We start from the raw sequence: 6,883 nt of genomic DNA on the forward strand, positions 1-6,883 counted from the left end.
AAAAGTGTATTTGTCCCTTTCTGAAATGTATTCTATTGCAGTTAACACGGCAAACAGAAAGTTCCCTTTTACTTATCATAGAGGTTGTCTCTATCTCGGTGACTTGAAGATAAAATGAGGTTTTTTAATGCATATACACACACACACACACACACACAGGATTTCTTGTGAAAACTTTTGTTCTTTGGTGTATATACAGATGCAAATACAGTAATTAAGTTCCTAGACAATCAATATAATCTTTGTATTTTAATTGTTTAGGTACTAATTAATTTTTATAATTAGTTTTTATATATTGGATATAGAATTTTATAGTTTAAAACTATTGGAAAATCGTAGGTTTTAACACTATAAGTCGTGTGTTGTTGGCAAGAGTATCTGAGTGCATTGAAGCTGCTTTTTTTCTTTTATACTTGAGCATATATTTGTTTTAGATGTAAGCTGAAAAAATTAATGTGCAATCAAAAAAAAATTAATTAGTCTCACTAGGTTTCATAACTAAGAGCTTGCTTTGAACTTGAAAAATTTTGTTCCAGTATAGATATGACACCAGAGTGCCCTTTGTACATCTGAGACTTTTTTTTATCAGTTCACTAATAACATGTCTTGCAAAGCTTCGAAAAATGTGCTTCATCAGCCAATGATTTGCAATGTGGTAAGACAAAGGCATGATCGTTCTCAGACTTCTGTCATATGGAAGAAAATTAATGCTATGGGCTACAGAAAAAAATCTTACATTCTTTCATGGATCAAGTCATAAACCAATATATTTTGCACTTTTTTCCTACAAACAGTTTTGTAATAATTTCAGGTTGAAGTTGAAACATGAATAAACAATCAGTTAGATTTTGTTTTGTACTTTATATTATGTGGCTGAGTGGCTAGTGCAGAAGTTTAGACAGTCCTAATTTTTTGCTGATTAAAAGCAGAAACGTGGGCTGGTGTGAGGCCTGATTTACATCATCAGAACAGATGTAGCGTTCACCGGCAGGCAGAGCAGTTTGCACTGGAATGGCTTCAATGACTTGTGCTCAAACTGTTTCAGTTACAGTTACAACCACTCAGATCGGGGGAGATGCTCTATCCTCTCCATCTGACAGACCCAGAAGGGACCCGTTTAACACACTTTCCCAGAGTAGTATCAGCTGCATAACCAGCCAGGCTAAAAAGGCATAAAAAGCACATCTCGGTGTAACTTATAAACATGCACGTGTTCAGTTTTATTACCAACAAATAGAGGTGGTGAGGAGGAGAACAAATGAGTCTGGAGGAGAGGTGTTACTCCAGCAGACCAACAAACCCAGATCTTGAGTGTTGTCTCAGGCCTGACAGAAACTTCCTCCAGCCTTGATAAAGAGTGGTGCTGTGAAACATGTACAAGGTTATAGAATTAGCACTTAAATTTGTATAACGTGAAAGAAGGCCTTTTAGAAAAACGAATTATTGGGTTTTTTCCCTCATAGCAAGAGGGGGAATCAAATCTACTGATGCTGGAATCCTGTTACAAGTTAAGACTACTGCAATCCAAATTTCCTTAAATGTGTCCCTTTTTTCCAGCTCTGCACTTTCTACCCAGGTGGGAGAGACTGTTGGCTGCTTGACTTGTGTGTCCACATGCCAGGAAACCTGCCCAGGTGCTCCCGGATGCTGTACCTTGGCACTGCTGTTCTGCAGGAGCCTGCTGGTCTCCCAGGTCCGTGTCGATTGCACAGGGGTTGATTTCTCTCTGCCTGTGTGGGAAATCTTCTGCAACAAGCTGGTAAATCAGAGTAAAGCTCTGTGTGTATTTTCGAACATACGTAGCTTACGAGAGAAAAACATCTGTATTTTCCCCTGGTACTAGAAGTGGCAGAGTTACACAGTTTAGCCAACTTCTGGCTTTTTTTCTTCTGATGTCATGCTTTCTTTTTTCTTTCCTGATTTTATTTCTCTGAGATAGCATCTTGGCCCCCATAAAATCAAACAGAACAAAGCTTTCACTTTTTCCTTTTCTGAATTCCTTAAACATCAGTAAAGTTCTCTAAGGTGTTTATATTTTTTCCACTAGCACATTTGCATACATTCTTATGTTGTCAAAATGGGCTTCTATGCTCTTCTACTCTCTGCTCCTGAGATAGGCAGTAGATACATGTGAAATAATGCTATAAAAATCTGTTATGGTTCCAAGTCTCATTGCTATTTCTCCCCTAAAACTGTTAGGTAGCGTTGAATGTTCAGATGCTATGACAACTATTAGTAAAAAAAAACTTCCTTTGCCTTCTGGTATTTTGCACAGAGAGACTCTTTCAGTAGCCTTCTTTTTAACCTGAATTCAGAAGGACAAGAACTTAGAAGTTATCAAACCAGCTCCTCTATACTTAATAACGTGAGTCACATGGTTGAAGTTACTGTTATCTCACCAAAGCCACCCTTGTCACAGTTAGGATGAGTTATACTGAACAACAGTATTTGTTCACAACTGAGTACTGTGGCAGGGAGGAAGAGCTTTCTGTGTGGTTGGTTACTGTCAAAAAGAAGAAAATCATTTCAGAATGACAGAATCATTACAGTTCAAAAGGACTTTGGAGATCTTGACTTTGAGTCCAGCCTTAAGCACAAAGCAAGTTTAATGCCGAACTTGGGCCGGGCTATTCTGGGTTTTGCCCAGCTGGAAGCTCATTTCAAATTATGGGTCTAATTTTTCTGTCACAGTCTTCTGTGAAGAGCTTTCTCTCTTTTCTTGGTGACTTCCACTTAGGTGTTGGAAGGTTGCAAACTAGCTACCCCTAAGCCTTCTTAATTAATACCAGCTTTTGAGAGGAAGAAATGTTGGAGTAATTTTAAGGACAACCAATGAATGGTGAGGCTTATTGGGCGGTGAATAGTGTGTCGTAATGAGAACTTCTGTAGATTTTTGGGGAGTATTTGGGATGCTGGTGTAACAGGCACTTGAGCCAGTGAATTAGTTCCTTTCACACACCACATCAGCTATTTCCAGTGAGAGTTTAGAAGTGTAAAGTCAGTCCAACAGGATTCTCACAGACTGCTCACAAAAGACCTGAGCCAGTTAAAAGCTGAATTTGGATGAACAGCAAAACTGACGTAATTTTTTGCAACCCGAGCACTGGGTTAAATCTAAATTCCCAGCTCACACTTCTGATGCAGACAATCTCCTTGCAGGAACCTTTATAGGCTCAGTGACATCAATCTGCGCATCCATAATTACAGTCTACGTGCCATTACATAGCAGCCATGCACGAAGCTCGTGCAGCCCTAGGAGAATCAGTTGGGCCTGCAGCAAGCTCTGTCACAGAAAAGGCAAATCTCTTCACAGATAAGGCACCACATCTTCCTCCAAATATAGACAAGCTCACACCCACCTTGCTAATAACAGACTCCTCTTCAGTAAGATTACACAAAATCAAGCAGCACATTCCATGAGAATATTGGTGGTGCGCTGTACTTGGAGGTACACGCATCTGGGATCACTGCAAAGTAAGACAAATAAAACCGATGTCTAGGGAAGGGCAGAAATCGACATGAATTTAATTACTTTCTCCACTTTACTTTTGCATTTTGCATGTCTAACTAAATAATAGTCATACTAATATCTTAACGTTTACGTAAATGTAACTTTTTCCCATCAGAAATGTGCCAAACGCCACCTCCAATCTGAAATCAAGAAACTGGGGGGCTGGCCCATGGAAAAGGGCCAGAGTTCGTGTCCAGGCGCCTAACATCCTGCGGTAACCATTTCGTGGTAAGCACTGATGTTGCTCAGAACATACAGCAAGATCTCTCATTCTCACTAAAAATCTAAATTTAATGTATGTACAGGTGGGTTTTTAAACTCAAATTTATGAAGTAACTTGATGTATTATAAAAAAAGGTAAATTATACTGAAGGTGGATTTTTATCATCTTTCATTCCAGTCACATTCTGGGAATAAAGTGCCCTCACATTGAATTGGGATGTACTAAAAATGCTGCAAGGTTTCTGTGGCCTGTTGCTTCTCCTGTGTCAGAAAATGCTCCCTGACATTTGCATGCCAAGTGCTTTGCATGGAGAGAGCTGAGTTTGTACAGCTCATAATGTGCTTCACAACCAGTTTTGTGCCCTTACCCTGCTTTCTGGGCCTCTGCTTCCTTGGTATTACACTCTTGTGCTCCTTAATGAATGGCAAGTTCACTCTGTAGCTCTTCTGGCAACAAACCCTAAGACATAACCAAGTTCAAAATAATGTACACTGTGCCTTCTCCAGCATGTGAGACATTCTACAGGTGTTGATAAAACACTCAATATTACAGACTTGATGGGGCTATCCAGGTACAAAATTTATTTCTCTTGACCTCAAGGGAAAAAAAAAAGCTCCAGCAAAGTCTGTTTGTAAGAATGGTTTGTCACGTTGATCTTATAGCTGTGGAAGCTACCACGGAGCTGAGTGATGAGGGAACATTTCTAATGTTAGCTAGAAATGTTATAGAGAGACTACAGAAAAAAGCACTGGTGGAAATAGAAACAATTCCACTGGAATAAGATAGAACATTGCTTTTTCTACAAAGCTGCTGTAACACAGGATCTCTTCTGTTTGCAAAGGCAAGATCTATGGAGTATTTTCCAGAAAGTACAAACTGCTTGCACAGCAGTAAAATGGTTATTCTGCCGCCCATGCAAAAAAACCCCATACATATTATCTGAATTTACTGAATGCTGAATTAGGAAAGAAGAAAAAAAAAAGGGCATAAATTCTGTTCTGGTAAGTTGCTTCCCCTTGTCATTCAGAAACCCATCAGGTAACATAGCTGCAGTCCAACCTTCTTAACCACCTTTTTGTTTATGGACACCTTTTGACAGCTCTTCATGTTTTACCTGTAGGGATGAAAAAAAATATTCTGCAAAAACTTTCCAGATATGTAGTGATTGCTCTCTCCCTTCCAGAGAGCATGCTGTATATGCTGGCCGGAATGAGACATCCTAAAGAAAGCTGCTACTTCCTATTTCTGAAAATTAAAGTTTCTTCAAGGAAAAGCAGATTTTTTTGAAAGGTTTCAAGATAAGTACCCAAATACAGATGCCCCCAATTCATTAATCACTGTTGAAAATATAAACTTTGTTCTTTCAGCTGTGAAAAAACCCAACCATTAAGTAGAAGACACTAAATATTTTGTACATTAGATGCTTATAAAACCAGTGTATTAGAAAATAAGGTAGATTTGAACAAACTATGCAGAAAGTCTGTTTTCAGGGCCATGCTGTGCTAGTGGCCTCACTTTGCCATTTTTCTTTTAAATGTGGAATTTAATACATTTAACATCAACAGGTATCTAATTACATCTCTGTGTCTCCTTATCAGCATTCAGCACCACTCCAGCCATCCTCAAGTAGCCCCTCACCAGCTGCAGTTTCCAGATTCCCCCTCTTTGAGCAGATCTCTCTCCAAAAAATACCCTTTACTCTTTCTGCCTCCCACTGTAAGGTGAGCACTTTTATTCTCCACTCCCTTGAATGCCTGGAAAGCCAATTTAGCTCCCTGTTTTCCTTCAAATTACCATCTTTTTTTTCCTTCCCACTGCTGTTCCAATCTCTCATGCAGTAAAACACCTGTCAGACTCCTTAGCAGAAGTCCCAGGATTAGCTGTCAAATCCTACATCATCCTCTGAGGTTCTTGGTGTATCCTGCATGGTAGTAAGTGACATTTCACTGAGCATGCAACACCTTGAAGTTGTAATACCCAAATTCAAAATGTCCTTTTCCTATATCTTTGTGAAGCACTGCATACAGAAGAGGAAATGGCTGTTGAATAGCGGCTGTGTTAAATAGCAGCCCAAGCTATTTCTACATGTTGAAACTCAGAACCCCACTTGGAAGAGCCCAATACTTTCATTCATCTCCACCTGGAGAAACTGAAGACAAATAATCAAGCTTGTCTGTATTAATAATAATATTTTTGAAATATTAACCTCCATAGCTGTGAGCTAGTCAGACATTAATTAGAAAAGAGAAAAAAGAAAAGAAGGATTTAGTAATTTCACCTGACTTTGATTTCTATGCTTTAGTTAATCATCTGTGAAATGGGGTACTATATTTGCCTGTTCTGCAGAGATCTAACAATTATAAATCAGTTTAAGAGTCATTGATCAATCTCAAAGAAAAGCCCCAAATTCAGGAATAAGTTTTACAAGGAAGATCCTTCGCACAAATATTTATATCCTCTTTTAAAAAATATTTTTCTTAAGGTGAAGTCAAAGCTAAACTGCTGTCTGGAAAGCTTTGGGGAAAAAAAAAGTCCAGTTACTGTTTAATCTCTCATATAAGTCCCACATTTTCCTTCTCATTGTGAAGAAACTGTGTGTTGTCTGAACTGGTCTGCCCACACACATCGTTCATTACACAGGAACCATGAAAAATTAGGCTCGCATTTTGTACACTTAGATCCTATACTCCCTGTCTGTGGAAAATGAGATTTTTAATTTTTCTTTAAATGTCATGAAGAAAGCAAGCTTAGAACTCTAATCTGCTTTGTAAAACCTTTGACTGATTAGGTGGGGACTGAGTGATAAATGATACCTCCTCAGCAGTGACCTGTTGTTCTACCACAGCTGCCACGACTGGAGCTTCAACATTTACCTCTGTCAACATGATGTAACATTTAAACCTTTGCACAAATGCAGGTCCTCCTTCAGCCACCAAGCACTGAAAAATCCAATTTGTATAAGCAAAACTACCATTGGTCAAAAGGCTTTATACTGAGTTATGAATTCTTAAAAGAAATCTTTCTGTTAGAGTCACGCTCAGCTGTATCTACTGATTATCTGCCAGCTACAGAATCTCTTTCCCAGCTTTGAAATATAAATATGTGCACATGTGGGTTAGGGGTGTGTGTGCTCTCAAAATTATGTCTGT

At 38.8% G+C, this 6,883-nt stretch overlaps 1 long non-coding RNA gene across 1 annotated transcript; it reads right to left on the bottom strand.

The window, feature by feature from the left end:
• Positions 1-1,671: 1,671 nt before the first annotated feature.
• On the bottom strand, positions 1,672-4,686 carry LOC108449673. Its single transcript, XR_001865933.1, has 3 exons — positions 4,102-4,686; positions 3,360-3,467; positions 1,672-1,756 (listed from the first exon to the last, which is right to left on the bottom strand). It is a non-coding gene; the product is annotated as an uncharacterized LOC108449673 (long non-coding RNA).
• Positions 4,687-6,883: the final 2,197 nt, after the last annotated feature.

This window comes from Corvus brachyrhynchos, unplaced genomic scaffold (assembly GCF_000691975.1).
Source record: "Corvus brachyrhynchos isolate BGI_N302 unplaced genomic scaffold, ASM69197v1 scaffold19, whole genome shotgun sequence".
Lineage (NCBI taxonomy): Eukaryota > Metazoa > Chordata > Aves > Passeriformes > Corvidae > Corvus > Corvus brachyrhynchos.